Source organism: Triticum urartu, chromosome 3 (genome assembly GCF_003073215.2).
Source record: "Triticum urartu cultivar G1812 chromosome 3, Tu2.1, whole genome shotgun sequence".
NCBI classification, from domain to species: Eukaryota; Viridiplantae; Streptophyta; class Magnoliopsida; order Poales; family Poaceae; genus Triticum; species Triticum urartu.
Genome location: NC_053024.1, coordinates 78,196,115 through 78,212,780, shown reverse-complemented (window position 1 = coordinate 78,212,780; position 16,666 = coordinate 78,196,115).

Sequence of the window (16,666 nt, the reverse complement as noted above, 5' to 3'; positions counted from 1 at the left end):
GGCTCGAGGGCCTCGTCACCAAATTGGGGTAGCAGTTTATGCTTCGGGTAACTTTTGATTGGGCACTCAAGGTTGTGTCCCTCGGCTGCCAGGACATTAGTCCATCTGTCGTTGAGTAGATCTTGATCAGCTTGAAGTTGCTTTTGTTTCTTTTTTAGACTCCTTGCAGTGGCTATTAGCCGTTACTTAAAGTGCTCCTGCTCGAGAGGTTCCTCAGGCACGATAAAGTGTTCGTCGCCGAGGCTCACCTCATCCTCGGTGAGTGGAAGGTAATTACTATCCACTGAGTCTTCGTTTGCGGCCTGTTCATCAGGGCTAACTTGCCCATCCTCTTGATCGTCTTTGGCACTGTCCAGAGCATTGTTGTCTCTCGTGCCGGTATTGCTTTCTTTGCTGCGGCGTGATTTAGAGCGGTGCCGTCGGTGTTTTGGTTGTATCTCGGGAGGTTTATCCTCTACTTGATTTTTCTCATTATTGCCGTCACCCTCCTTGGGTGTATCCACCATGTACACGTCATATGAAGAGGTGGTCGTCCAGCGTCCGGTAAGCGACGAGTTTTGGGCCTGCTCTTCTCCGACATTGTCGTCCATACCATCGATGTCTTCGGAGCCGTAATCGAGCATGTCAGTTAAGTCCTCAACAGTGGCGATGAAGTGGGTGGTGGGTGGGACGTAAAATTCCCCGTTCTCAGCCCCTAGTCCGGGCTGGGCTTAGTTTAGACATTGCTCCTTTGTAATGATGAGGGATCGCATCAAGTCCAGAGCCTCGCTTAAAGGCGAGGTTTGGCCAGGGAGAAGAGAATCCTTGGAGTATGGCGGGAAGGGGATTCCTTGGCCGAGCACACATGATGCTAACTCCGAGAGTTCGGAGCCAGTGTCCGGGGAAGAGTCCGGCTTTGTGATGATTGCCAGCGACACTGGTTCCTCCGGCTCTCCCATACTGGGCTTAGTAGCCACAGATAGTCCGGCGGGTTTAGAAATCCCGTCTTCGGACCTGGCAAAGTGCTCCGGCTCTAAGGCCAGAGCGGAGGTTGGGGTAGTGAATCCTTGGAAGATCAAGTCTCCTCGGATGTCAGCGACATAATCCAAGTTTCCAAAACTAATCTGGTGACCTGGGGCGTAGCTGTCGATCTACTCTAGATGGCCAAGTGAGTTGGCCTGCAGTGCGAAGCTGCCGAACAGGAAGATCTGACCAGGGAGGAAAACCTCCCCTAGGGCAGTGTTGTTGTAGATGATCGATGGAGCCATCGAATCTTCTAGTGATGATGCAGTGGAAATCTCAATGAAAGCACCAATGTCGGTGTCAAAACTGGCGGATCTCGGGTAGGGGGTCCCGAACTGTGCGCCTAAGGTCGATGGTAACATGAGGCAGCAGACTGATACGTAACCGTCGTATCTACTTTTCCAAACACTTGTGCCCTTGTTTTGGACTCTAACTTGCATGATTTCAATGGAGCTAACCCGGACTGACGCTGTTTTCAGCAGAATTGCCATGATGTTATTTTTGTGCAGAAATAAAAGTTCTCAGAATGACCTGAAAATCAACAGAGACTTATTTTGGAATATATAATAAATACTAGAAGGAAGATCCACGTCAGGGGGGCCTCCACCTGTCCACGAGGGTGGGGGCGTGCCCTAACCCCTGGGTGCACCCCCCTGCCTCGTGGGCCCCCTGACGCTCCATCGACCTCAACCTTGACTCCATATATTCACTTTCAGGGAGAAAAAAACCAGGGAGAAGGATTCATTGGGTTTTACGATATGGAGCCGCCGCCAAGCCCTAAACTCTCTCGGGAGGGCTGATCTGAACTCCGCTCGGGGCTCCGGAGAGGGGAATCCATCGCCATCGTCATCATCAACCATCCTCCATCACCAATTTCATGATGCTCACCGCCATGCGTGAGTAATTCCATCGTAGGCTTGCTGGACGGTGATGGGTTGGATGAGATTTATCATGTAATCAAGTTAGTTTTGTTAGGGTTTGATCCCTAGTATCCACTATGTTCTGAGATTGATGTTGCTATGACTTTGCTATGCTTAATGCTTGTCACTAGGGACCGAGTACCATGATTTCAGATCTGAACCTATTATGTTTTCATCAATATATGAGAGTTCTTGATCCTATCTTGCAAGTCTATAGTCGCCTATTATGTGTTATGATCTGTTAACCCCGAAGTGACAATAATCGGGATACTTACCGGTGATGACCGTAGTTTGAGGAGTCCACGTAGTCACTATGTGTTAATGCTTTGGTCCAGTACTCTATTAAAAGGAGGCCTTAATATCCCTTAGTTTCCAATAGGACCCCGCTGCCACGGGAGGGTAGGACAAAAGATGTCATGCAAGTTCTTTTCCATAAGCACGTATGACTATATTCGGAATACATGCCTATGTTACATTGATGAATTGGAGCTAGTTCTGTGTCACCCTATGTTATGACTGTTACATGATGAACCGCATCCGTCATAATTCCCCATCACCGATCCAATGCCTATGAGCTTTCCATATATTGTTCTTCGCTTATTTACTTTTCCGTTGCTACTGTTATCATCACTATGCTACCGTTACCATTACTATCATATTACTTTGCTACTAAATACCTTGCTGCAGATATTAAGTTTCTGGGTGTGGTTGAATTGACAACTCAACTGCTAATACTTTAGAATATTCTTTGGCTCCCCTTGTGTCGAATCAATAAATTTGGGTTGAATACTCTACCCTCAAAAACTGTTGCGATCCCCTATACTTGTGGGTTATCATGACTATTTTTTGGCGCCGTTGCCGGGGAGCATAGCTCTATTCTTTGAGTCACTTGGGATTTATACCTGCTTATCATTATGAAGAACTTGAAAGATCAAAGAACCAAAATTTATCCGTTAACTACGAGGGGAGGTAAGGAACTGCCATCTAGCTCCGCACTTGATTCACCTTCTCTTTTGAGTAAGCTTGCGACACCTAGACCTGCTTCTGCTATTAATTCTGATATGTCGCATGTTATTAATGATGCCACTTCTGCTATGCATGATAATTATGATGAAACTACTTCTATGCTTGATACTACTGTGCCACTTGGTGAATTTCTTGATGAACAACTTGCTAGGGCTAGAGAGAATGAAATTACTGAAACTGATAATATTGATGAAAGTGATGATGAAGATTCTCCCCCTAGATATGAATTGCCTGTTGTTCCTGAGGGTTATGTTATGGATGAAGAACCTGCTAGAGATTTTCTTGCTTGCAATGAGAGGAGTGATCTTAAGAAACTATTAGCTAAGCTTAAAGAAAAAACTTTGAAAGCTAGGATGAAATATGACCCTGCTTATGCTACTTCACCTATCTTTGCTATTGATAAGGATTATGATTTCTTTGTCGACCCTGAGATAATTACTTTAGTTGAATCTGATCCTTTCTATGGCTATGAATCTCAAACTGTTGTGGCACATCTTACTAAATTAAATGATATAGCTACCCTGTTTACTAATGATGAGAAAACTCGCTACTATTATATCCTTAAGATATTTCCGTTCTCATTAAAGGGTGATGCTAAGATATGGTTTAATTCTCTTGATCCTGGTCGTGTGCGTAGTCCCCAGGATATGATGTATTACTTCTCTGCTAAATATTTCCCCGCTCATAAGAAACAAGCTGCTTTAAGGGAAATATATAATTTTGTGCAAATTGAAGAAGAGAGTCTCTCACAAGCTTGGGGGAGGCTTATCCAATTACTTAATGCTTTGCCTGATCATCCTCTTAAGAAAAATGAAATACTTGATATCTTTTATAATTGACTCACCGATGCTTCCAAAGACCACCTGGATAGTTGTGCTGGTTGTGTTTTCAGGGAAAGAACACCAGATGAAGCTGAAATTCTATTGAATAATATGTTGACTAATGAAAATAATTGGACACTTCCTGATCCAATTCCTGATCCAATTCCTGAACCAAATCCTAAGCCAACTACGAAGAAAAGGGGTATTCTATTTCTCAATCCTGAAGATATGCAAGAGGCAAAGAAATCTATGAAAGAAAAAGGTATTAAAGCTGAAGATGTTAAGAATTTACCTCCTATTGAAGAAATACATGGTCTTAATTCCTTACCTATTGAAGAAACACATGGTCTTGATAACCCGACACAGGTAGTAAAGGTAAATTCTCTCTATAGATATGATAAAGCTAAAATCCCATTTACTAAGTTTGCTAGCCCAAGCTTGGATGAGTTTGATGACTTTATGGTTAAGCAATAAGATTTCAATGCTTATTTTGGTAGAGAATTAAAATGTAATGCTGATATGCTTGAACACATGGGTGATTATATGGCTAATGTTAAAGGTGCACTAAAACTTATTAGTAAACATGCTTCTATGGTTACCACTAAAGTAGAACAAGTACTAAAAGCTCAGAATGATTTGCTCAATGAATTGAATAGTAAGAATAATGATTTTGTTGTTAGAGTGGCTACTAGAACTAGTAAAATGACTCAGGAACCTTTGTATCCTGAAGGCCATCCTAAAAGAATTGAGCAGGATTCTCAGAGATATAATGTAGATGCACCTAGTCCTTCTAAGAAGAAGAAAAAGAAAAATGATAGGACTTTGCATGCTTCTAGTGAACCTGTTGTTGACACACCTGAGAATACCAATGATATTTCTATTTCTGATGCTGAAACACAATCTGGTAATGATCATGAACCTAGTGATAATGTTAATAATGATGTTCATGTTGATGCTCAACCTAGTAATGACAATGAAGTAGAGATTGAACAAGCTGTTGATCTTGATAACCCACAATCAAAGAATCAACGTCATGATAAGAGAGACTTTGTTGCTAGGAAGCATGGTAAGGAAAGAGAACCATGGGTTCAGAAACCCATGCATTTTCCTCCTAAACCATCCAAGAAAAAGGATGATCAGGATTTTGAGCGCTTTGCCGAAATGATTAGACCTATCTTTCTGCGTATACGATTAACTGATATGCTCAAAATGAATCCTTATGCTAAGTATATGAAAGAAATTGTTGCAAATAAAAGAAAGATACGGGAAGCTGAAATTTCCACCATGCTTGCTAATTACACTTTTAATGGTGGAATACCAAAGAAACTTGGAGATCCCGGAGTACCAACTATACCATGCTCCATTAAGAGAAACTATGTTAAAACTGCTTTATGTGATCTTGGAGCCGGTGTTAGTGTTATGCCTCTCTCTTTATATCGTAGACTTGATTTGAATAAGTTGACACCTACTGAAATATCTTTGCAAATGGCTGATAAATCAACTGCTATATATGTCGGTGTTTGTGAGGATGTGCCTATTGTGGTTGCAAACGTTACTATTTTAATGGACTTTGTTATTCTTGATATTCCTGAGGATGAAAGTATGTCTATTATTCTTGGAAGACCCTTTTTCAATACTGCAGGGGCTGTTATTGATTGCACCAAAGGCAATGTCACTTTTCATGTTAATGGTAATGAGCATACGGTACACTTTCCGAGGAAACAACCTCAAGTCCACAATATCAATTCTATTGGAAAATTTTCAACAATCACTATTGGAGGTTTTGAATTTCCTCTTCCTAGTGTCAAGAAGAAATATGATATTCTTATTGTTGCGGATGTGCATATCCCCATTGAGGTAACCTAGTGTTATTCGAAAATTCACAGGTTCCATGTTATTCGGAATGAGTTTGTTAACAAGACATGATCAACCTTGTTAGTGGATTCCTTTTGATGAGCATGAGATGGATGAATTTAGAAAACACAACTCTCTATACCCTCTTTTTACTTTCTGTTATTTATATTAAATAAAGCAAAAATAGTTATTTATGTCTGTTTTCTGAATTATCCATGTAATAAAAAATACCCCGAAAATAAAAGTTCTCCAAATGCTCTGAAAATTAAATATGATTTTTTTTGGAATATTTGAGAATATCTGGCACTGAAAACACAGCAGGGGGAGCAAGCACCTGGCCACGAGGGTGGAGGGCGCACCCTACCCCCCTGGGCGCGTCCCCCTGCCTCGTGTGCCCACAGTGGCTCCCCTCCACTTATTCCAGCTACCACACACTCCTTCCTCCCACAAACATCATTAACCAGCTCAAACCCGAGTCCAAGCTCATCTTGCTACCATTTTCGATCTCCTTGCTCAAAGCTCCATTCAAAAAACTGCTTTGGGGGATTGTTCCTTGGTATGTGACTCCTCCAATGGTCCAATTAGTTTTTGTTCTAGTGCTTTATTCATTGCAAATTTTTGCTGCTTAGGTGACCCTGTTCTTGAGCTTGCATGTCAAATTTATGTGGTCAAAAGTAGTTTTAATGCATGATATATCCTCTAGGCACTTGTAGGAGTAGTTGCTATCGATTTTGTTGAGTTTGGTTCACTTTTACTTTGAAGTTACTAAAATTTCAGAAAATTTTCAGAGGAAGAAATATGTTTAGGAAAATGTACCAAGGTGGTCCTTCAAGGAAGTAAGGACCCAGGCTCGCAATACGCGATGCCGACGATGAACCACCGAGGGAAGCTCAGGTGTGGGCTTGTGAATGGCCTTCAGAGGACTTTATGGATCGAGCAGGAATCAAGGAAGAATTTAACGCATATGTTCGTAATGCTGATCTTGAGAGCTTCGAGGCAGATAAGTGCCGCCAGTACCACTATCTCACTGATTCCTTTGTGAGAAGGTTTGAATTTTCATCATCACGCAATTCTCAAACTGTCCTGTTTGATCTTTATAAAAATTCTTATACTATGGACTTAGAGGATTTTAATACTGCTTGCAAACTTCCACAATGGGGTAGCACTAGTGAGCCTCGCAAATCTGAGTTTAGAGATTTTCTTGCTAGTATAACTGTAGGGGAATCTAGAGACATAACACAAGCTACCATAGGGAGCATTCATTTTCCTGCTATACATTATTTTGCTCTCTTCATACGTAGGTGCATAAATGGTAAAGATGAAGCATGTCACATGTGTGTGCCTGATCTTAGCGTTTTCAGAAGCGTTGTTTTAGGAGATAAACCATACAATTTGGGAGCCATTGTTGCACGTAGGTTGCATAATTATAGATTAAATGGAGATTTCTTTGGTGGAATTTATGCAACCCATCTAGCTAATTTTCTTGATATACCCATACGTGGGTATGATATTGAGTTGCCTCCTGTTTATTTAGATTATGAGGCCATGGTTCGTCATCAGTTTGTTGAGAGGAACGATCGGTTCCACCTGTAGCGACTAATCTTTGACAGACGATGCACCTATCACGTCGCTCACCCTGCTCTTGCTTTCTTTGACTCTCAGGCAAAAGGGAGATATGTTATAACCGGGGAGGAGGCGGATGAGTATAAGAGGAGGACAGAGACGGCCCACCTCCAAGCAGCAGCTCATGAGGTGATAGTTGCTGCAACATAGTACGACCCTAGCTACAACTTTGGATATCCGCCAGGCCAACCGTGGCCATAGACCAACTTAGGCCAAAAGCCTAAGCTTGGGGGAGTACGTATTTCTCACCGACATTACATTCATGTTCACACAACCATTGCTAGTTGTCGGTGCTCATACTTTTTCATTATATCATCCATGCTAGTTTATTTCCCTTTTATGCTTTCTTCTTCTGTGTTTAATAAACCTTGATAAAAACGCAAAAAATTAGTTGTAGATTTTAGCTAGTTTACTTTCCATGCCTGTTGTAGTAGTAACTAAAAAGAAAACCCAAAAAGATTTCTCATTCTTCTTTTGCTTGTTGGGAGCTTTCCTATGTAAATAGTTTTATTTCTTTTCTTGTTCTTTGGGGTCGATAGGAGAAGACCATAATTAAAATGTTAAAGTGGCTCTTATATGCATTATTGTTGATCTAACAAAGAGCCCATATTACCTTGTCTTCTCTCTTGAATTGAATGATTGCAGATTCCAGCTTAGTCCAATGCACGTGCACTATTATTATTATTATCCACACTATTCGGTCGTGCAAGTGAAAGGCATTAATGATGATTATATGATGAACTTATTGAGATGAGAAAAGCTGGTATGAACTCAACCTCTCTTGTTTTTGTAAATATGATTAGTTCATCGTTCCTGATTCAGCCTATTATGAATAAACATGTTTGTAATGACAATTAGAGATTGTAGTTGCTTATGCCATGCTTAATTAGCTAGGAGTTTATAATGGTTTACCTTGCGGGCCAACATGCTATTAAAATGGTTGTGATGTAGTATGATAGGGTGGTATCCTCTTTTGAATGATTCGAGTGGCTTGACTTGGCACATGTTCACGCATGTAGTTGAAACAAAATCAACATAGCCTCTACGATATTTATGTTCATGGTACATTATATCCTACTCATGCTTGCATTCGGTGTTGATTAATTTTAATGCATGTTCATGACTGTTATCGCTCTCTAGCTGGTCGCTTCCCAGTCTTTTGCTAGCCTTCACCTGTACTAAGCGGGAATACTGCTTGTGCATCCAATTCCATAAACCCCAAAGTTATTCCATATGACTCCACCATGCCTACCTATATACGGTATCTACCTGCCGTTCCAAGTAAACTTGTATGTGCCAAACTCTAAACCTTCAAATAAACATTCTATTTTGTATGCTCGAATAGCTCATGTATCAATTAGGGTTGTCCGTATCTTCCATGTTAGGCGGGTTATTCTCAAGAGGAGTGGACTCCGCTCCTCACTCACGAGAAAATGGCTGGTCACCGGGATGCCCAGTCCCATGCTTTATGCAAATCAAATCAAAATAATCGCAAACAAAACTCCCCCAGGACTGTTGTTAGTTGGAGGCACTCGTTGTTTCGAGCAAGCCATGGATTGATGCTTGTTGGTGGAGGGGGAGTATAAACTTTACCATTCTATTTGGAAACCGCCTATAATGTGTGTAGCATGGAAGATATCGCCATCTCTTGGTTGTTATGTTGACAATGAAAGTATACCGCTCAAAATATTATTCATATCTATTTCAAAATCGAGCTCTGGCACCTCTACAAATCCATGCTTCCCTTTGCGAAGGGCCTATCTATTTACTTTTATGTTGAGTCATCATCGTCTTATTAAAAAGCACCAGTTGGAGAGCACCACTGTCATTTGCATCCATTACTATTAGTTTACATTGAGGATGACTTGACTGGATCTCTTTTACCGTGAATTACAATGTCTAGTCAGTCCTTGATCTTTAAAGGTGCTCTGCATTTATGTTTTGCGGTCTCAGAAAGGGCTAGCGAGATACCATCTTGTTATATCATTATCATGATTGTTTTGAGAAAGTGTTGTAATCCAAGATCTATTATTATTGCTCGCTAGTTTATTATGTCATTAATATGAGTAAACATGAGACCTAAATGTTACTGTGACTATGGTTAGTTCATAATATTTGCTGAAAACTTGAATGCTGGCTTTACATATTTACAACAACAAGAGCAAACAGAGTTTGTAAAAGTTTTTCTTTATCGCTTTCAGTTTATCAACTGAATTGCTTGAGGACAAGCAAAGGTTTAAGCTTGGGAGAGTTGATACGTCTCCGTCGTATCTACTTTTCCGAACACTTTTGCCCTTGTTTTGGAGTCTAACTTGCATGCTTTCAATGGAACTAACCCGGAATGACGCTGTTTTCAGCAGAATTGCCATGATGTTATTTTTGTGCAGAAATAAAGGTTCTCGGAATGATCTGAAAATCAATGGAGAATTATTTCGGAATATATAATAAATACTGGAAGGAAGCTCCACGTCAGGGGGGGCTGATAACCTGCAAGTATAGGGGATCGCAACAGTTTTCGAGGGTAAAGTATTCAACCCAAATTTATTGATTCGACACAAGGGGATCCAAAGAATACTCTCAAGTATTAGCAACTGAGTTGTCAATTCAACCACACCTGGAAACTTAATATCTGCAGCAAAGCATTTAGTAGCAAAGTAATATGATAGTAGTGATAACGGTAACAAAAGGTAACGGTAGTAAAAGCAATGTTTTTGGTATTTTGTAGTGATGATAGCAATAGCAACGGGAAAATAAATAAGCGAAGAACAATATGTGGAAAGCTCGTAGGCAATGGATCGGTGATGGAGAATTATGCTAGATGCGGTTCATCATGTAACGGTCATAACCTAGGGTGACAAAAACTAGCTCCAGTTCGTCAATGTAATGTAGGCATGTATTCCGAATATAGTCATACGTGCTTATGGAAAAGAACTTGCATGACATCTTTTGTCCTACCCTCCCGTGGCAGCGGGATCCTTACGGAAACTAAGGGATATTAAGGCCTCCTTTTAATAGAGTACCGGAACAAAGCATTAACACATAGTGAATACATGAACTCCTCAAACTACGGTCATCACCGGTAAGTATCCCGATTATTGTCACTTCAGGGTTAACGGATCATAAGACATAATAGGTGACTATAGACTTGCAAGATAGGATCAAGAACACTCATATATTGATGAAAACATAATAGGTTCAGATCTGAAATCATGGCACTCGGGCCCTAGTGACAAGCATTAAGCATAGCAAAGTCATAGCAACATCAATCTCAGAACATAGTGGATACTAGGGATCAAACCCTAACAAAACTAACTCGATTACATGCTAGATCCCATCCAACCCATCACCGTCCAGCAAGCCTATGATGGAATTACTCACGCACGGCGGTGAGCATCCTGAAATTGGTGATGGAGGATGGCTGATGATGACGATGGCGACGGATTCCCCTCTCTGGAGCCCCGAACGGACTCCAGATCAGTCCTCCAGAGAGGTTTTAGGGCTTGGCGGCGGCTCCGTATCATAAAACGCGATGATTTCTTCTCCCTGATTTTTTTTCTCCCCGAAACACAATATATGGAGTTGGAGTCGGAGAGGCAACAGGGGGCCCATGAGGTAGGGGGCGTGCCCCCCACCCTCGTGGAGAGGTGGTGGGCCCCTGGCCTTCATCTTTTGCAGGTATTTTTCATATTTTCTGAAAAGTTGCTCCGTGAAGTTTCAGGTCATTCTGAGAACGTTTGCTCCTGCACATAAATAACACCATGGTAATTCTGCTGAAAACAGTGTCAGTCCGGGTTAGTTCCATTCAAATCATGCAAGTTAGGGCAACAGTGTTTGGAAAAGTAGATACGTTGGAGACGTATCAACTCCCCCAAGCTTAAACCTTTGCTTGTCCTCAAGCAATTCAGTTGATAAACTGAAAGTGATAAAGAAAAACTTTTACAAACTCTATTTGCTCTTGTTGTAAATATGTAAAGCCAGCATTCAAGTTTTCAGCAAAGATTATAACTAACCACATTCACAATAACGCATAGATCTCAAGTTTACTCATATCAATAGCATAATCAACTAGTGAGCCATAATAATAAATTTCGGATGTCAACACTTTCTCAAAACAATCATAATATGATATAACAAGGTGGTATCTCGCTAGCCCTTTCTGAGACTGCAAAACATAAATGCAGAGCACCTTTAAAGACCAAGGACTGACTAGACATTGTAATTCATGGTAAAAGAGATCCAGTCAAGTCATACTCAATGTAAACTAACAGTAATGAATGCAAATGATAGTGGTGCTCTCCAACTGGTGCTTTTTAATAAGAGGATGATGACTCAACATAAAAGTAAATAGATAGGCCCTTCGCAGAGGGAAGCAGGGATTTGTAGAGGTGCCAGAGCTCGGTTTTGAAACAGAGGTGAATAATATTTTGAGCAGTATACTTTCATTGTCAACATAACAACCAAGAGATGGCGATATCTTCCATGCTACACACATTATAGGCGGTTCCCAAACAGAATGGTAAAGTTTATACTCCCCCTACCACCAACAAGCATCAATCCATGGCTTTCTCAAAACAACGAGTGCCTCCAACTAGCAAGAGTCCCAGGGGGAGTTTTGTTTGCAATTATTTTGATTTAGTTTGAATAAAGCATGGGACTGGGCATCCCGGTGACCAGCCATTTATCTCGTGAGTGAGGAGCGGAGTCCACTCCTCTTGAGAATAACCCGCCTAACATGGAAGATACGGACAGCTCTAGTTGATACATGAGCTATTCGAGCATACAAAACAGGATATTTATTTAAAGGTTTAGAGTCTGGCACATACAAATTTACTTGGAATGGCAGGTAGATACCGTATATAGGTAGGTATAGTGGACTCATGTGGAATAACTTTGGGGTTCAAGGGATTGGATGCACAAGCAGTATTCCCGCTTAGTACAGGTGAAGGCTAGCAAAAGACTGGGAAGCGACCAGCTAGAGAGTGACAACAGTCATGAACATGCATTCAAATTAATCAACACCGAATGCAAGCATGAGTAGGATATAATCCACCATGAACATAAATATCGTGAAGGCTATGTTGATTTTGTTTCAACTACATGCGTGAACATGTGCCAAGTCAAGTCACTTAAATCATTCAGAGGAGGATACCACCCTATCATACCACATCACAACCATTTTAATAGCATGTTGGCACGCAAGGTAAACCATTATAACTCATAGCTAGTCAAGCATGGCACAAGAAACTATGATCTCTAGTTGTCGTTGCAAACATGTTTATACATAATAGGCTGAATCTGGAACAATGAACTAATCATATTTACAAAAACAAAAGAGGTCGAGTTCATACCAGCTTTTCTCATCTCAGTCTGTCCATCATATATCATCATAATTGCCCTTCACTTGCACGACCGAACGATGTGGATAATAATAATAGTGCACGTGCATTGGACTAAGCTGGAATCTGTAGGCATTCAATAAACAGGAGAAGACAAGGCAATGTGGGCTCTTTTGTCAGATAAACAATAATGCATATAAGTTCCACTTCAACAATTTAATTATTGTCTTCTCCTATCGACCCCCAAAGAAAACAAAAGAAATAAAACTATTTACAGGGGAAAGCTCCCAACAAGCAAAAGAAGAACAGGAAATATTTTTGGGTTTTCTTTTAAATTACTACGACAAGCATGGAAATTAAACTAACTAAGAGCTACAACTATTTTTTCGGTTTTTCTTAAGGTTTATTAAACATACAAGAAGAAAACATAAAAGGGAATTAAACTAGCATGGATGATACAATGAAAAAGTATGAGCACCGACATCTAGCAATGAGTGTGTGAACATAAATGTAATGTCGGTGGGAAATACGTACTCCCCCAAGCTTAGGCTTTTGGCCTAAGTTGGTCTATGGCCACGGCTGGCCTAGCGGATATCCATAATGGTAGTTGGGGTCGTACTGCGATGAAGAAGAGGAAGACTCCGCTTGCCACTGGCTGACAATCATCTCCGGATCCCACTGATAATTATACTATCGTGGAGGATCAACTTGTGGTTCCGGCTCTGGCTCCATAGCTAGTGCAGGGTTCCGGTAGGTGTGAATAGCCTTCAACGAAACAAGGTACGTGCCTGAAGATAAATCAAACAAAGAACGAGCAGGCAAGGTAATAGTCTCAGGATGATGTTTGTTAAAGAACAATTCATATTTAAGCTCTTCACAATTCTTAACTATAAAATCATGTGCAACCATACTTCTATAATCTAGATAAACATGAGGTAGCACTTTTTCTTCCTTCTCATAATGCCTAACAGGTATGTTAAAATGTGCAGCTAGGTGTGAAGCATAGCTGCCTGCAAAGATGGGGCCCTTGGTATGGTTCAGACTTAACCGTTTAGCAATAATGCCGCCCATACTAACAGAGTTATCACCATATAAACCATGGAGCAAAATAATAATATCAGGGATACTAAGGTTTCCATAGTTTCCTCGACCAATTAAACAACGACTAGCAAATAATGCAAAGTAACGTAAAACAGGAAAATGTTTGCTAGTGATTCGTGCATCGGAAACCTTCCTTGTTTCCCCTACAGTGATACTGTCAATAAACCCCTCCACATCATCGCAATGTGGTTCTTCTGTCTTGCCCTCAAAAGGGACTAAAAAAACCCGACAAAAATCATAAATTGACATCTCCTTATGCTCATCATATAAATGAAACTCCACCGTAGGTGGTGAGCTCCTAGAATGGAAATGAAAGTTTTGCACAAAGGTATTTGTGAGTAAGAGATACTGATCGCATTGGTCATGGAGGAAAGCGTTGAGGCCTGCATTTTTAGCCAATTCATGAAAATCTACATAAATCCCGGCCGCTCTCAAGAAATCATCGGAAGGCCATTCACACGCCCGAATCTCCGTGGTGCAAGGCAGATTATACTTAGGCTTTGGTGCCTTTTCCTTCGAGCTTTGGCTCGATGAGCCCCTCAAAAGTCTTCTCATCATTTTCTGAAAAATTCTGAAAATTTTAGTAACTTCAAAATAAAAGTAAACCAAACTCTATAATATTGATAGCAACTACTCCTACAAGTGCCTAGGGCCTATATCATGCATCAAAACTACTTTTGACCATATAAATTTGACATGCAAGCTCAAGAATAGGGTCACCTAAGCAGCAAAAATTTGCAATGAATAAAGCACTAGAACAAAAACTAATTGGACCAATGGAGGAGTCACATACCAAGGAACAATCTCCCCAAGCAGTTTTGTGAGAGGTGCTTTGAGCAAGGAGATCGAAAATGGCAGCAAAGTGAGCTAGAACTCGTGCTTGAGCTGGATATTCGTGTTTGGGGGAGAAAGAAGGAGTGCATGGGTGAAAGGATAAGTGGAGGAGGGCCACCGTGGGCCCATGAGGCAGGGGGCGCGCCCTCCACCCTCGTGGGCAGGTGGTTGACCCACTGCTGTGTTCTCAGTGCCAAATATTCTCAAATATTTTAGAAAAAATCATATTTAAATTTCAGGGCATTTGGAGAACTTTTATTTTCGAGGTATTTTTATATTGCATGGATAATCAGATAACACACAGAAAAATATTTACTTTTATTTTATTTAATATAAATAACAGAAAGTAAAAGTGGCGTAGAGAAGGTTGTGCCTTCTAGTTTCATCCATCTCATGATCATCAAAAGGAATCCATTAACAAGGTTGATCAAGTCTTGTTAACGAACTCATTCCGAATAACATGGAACCGGAGAAATTTCGAATAACACTATGTTACCTCAACGGGGATATGCACATCCCCAATAATAAGAATATCATATTTCTTCTTGACAGTAGGAAGAGGAAATTCAAAACCTCCAAATATAATCGATGGAATTTTTCCAATAGAGTTGATACTATGAACTTGAGGTTGTTTCCTCGGAAAGTGAACCGTATGCTCATTACCATTAACATGAAAGTGACATTGCCCTTAGTGCAATCAATAACATCCCCTGCAGTATTCAAAAAGGGTCTTCCAAGAATAATAGACATACTATAGTCCTCGGGAATATCAAGAATAACAAAGTCCGTTAAAATAGTAACGTTTGCAACTACAACAGGCACATCCTGACAAATACCACGGGTATAGCAGTTGATTTATCAGCCATTTGCAAAGATATTTAAGTAGGTGTCAACTTATTCAAATCAAGTCTACAATATAAATAGAGAGGGATAACACTAACACCGGCTCCAAGATCACATAAAGCAGTTTTAACATAGTTTGTTTTAATAGAGCATGGTATAGTGGGTACTCTTGGATCTCTAAGTTTCTTTGGTATTCCACCCTTAAAAGTATTATTAGCAAGCATGGTGGAAAGGTCAGCTTCCGGTATCTTTCTTTTATTTGTAATAATACCTTTCATGTACTTAGCATAAGGATTGGTTTTGAGTATATCAGTTAATCGCATACGCAAAAAGATAGGTCTAATCATTTCAGCAAAGCGCTCAAAATCCTCATCATCCTTTCTCTTGGATGGTTTGGGAGGAAAGGGCATGGGTTTCTGAACCCGTGGTTCTCTTTCTTTACCATGTTTCCTAGCAAAAAAGTATTTTTTATCATAACGTTTATTCTTTGATTGTGGGTTATCAAGATCAACAGCAGGTTCAATTTCTATGTCATTATCATTACTAGGTTGAGCATCATCATGAACATTATCACTAACATTAGTTTCAGGTTCATTACCAGATTGAGTTTCAGCATCAGAAATAGAAATATCATTTGGATTCTCAGGTGATTCAACAATAGGATCATTAGAAGCATGCAAAGTCCTATCATTTTTAATTTTCTTCTTTTTAGAAGAACTACATCTACATTATTTCTCTGAGAATCTTGCTCAATTCTCTTAGGGTGGCCTTTAGGATACAGTGGTTCCTGAGTCATTCTACCAGTCCTAGTAGCCACTCTCACAGCATTATCATTATCTTTACTATTCAATTCTTTGAGCAAATCATTTTGAGCTTTAAGTACTTGTTCTACTTGAGTGGTAACCATAGAAGCATGTTTACTAATAAGTTTAAGTTCACCTTTAACATTAGCCATATAATCACCCAAGTGTTCAAGCATATTTGAATTGTATTTTAATTGTCTACCGAAACAAGCATTAAAGTCTTCTTGCTTAGCCATAAATTTATCAAACTCGTCTAAGCATGGGCTAGCAAATTTAGTAAATGGGATTTCAGCTTTATCATATCTATAGAGAGAATTTACCTTTACTACCTATGTCGGCTTATCAAGACCATGAGTTTCTTCAATAGGTAATGGATTAAGATTATATGTTTCTTCAACAGGCGGTAAATTAAGACCGTGTATTTCTTCTATAGGAGGTAAATTCTTAACGTCTTCAGCTTTAATACCTTTTTCTTTCATAGATTTCTTTGCCTCTTGCATATC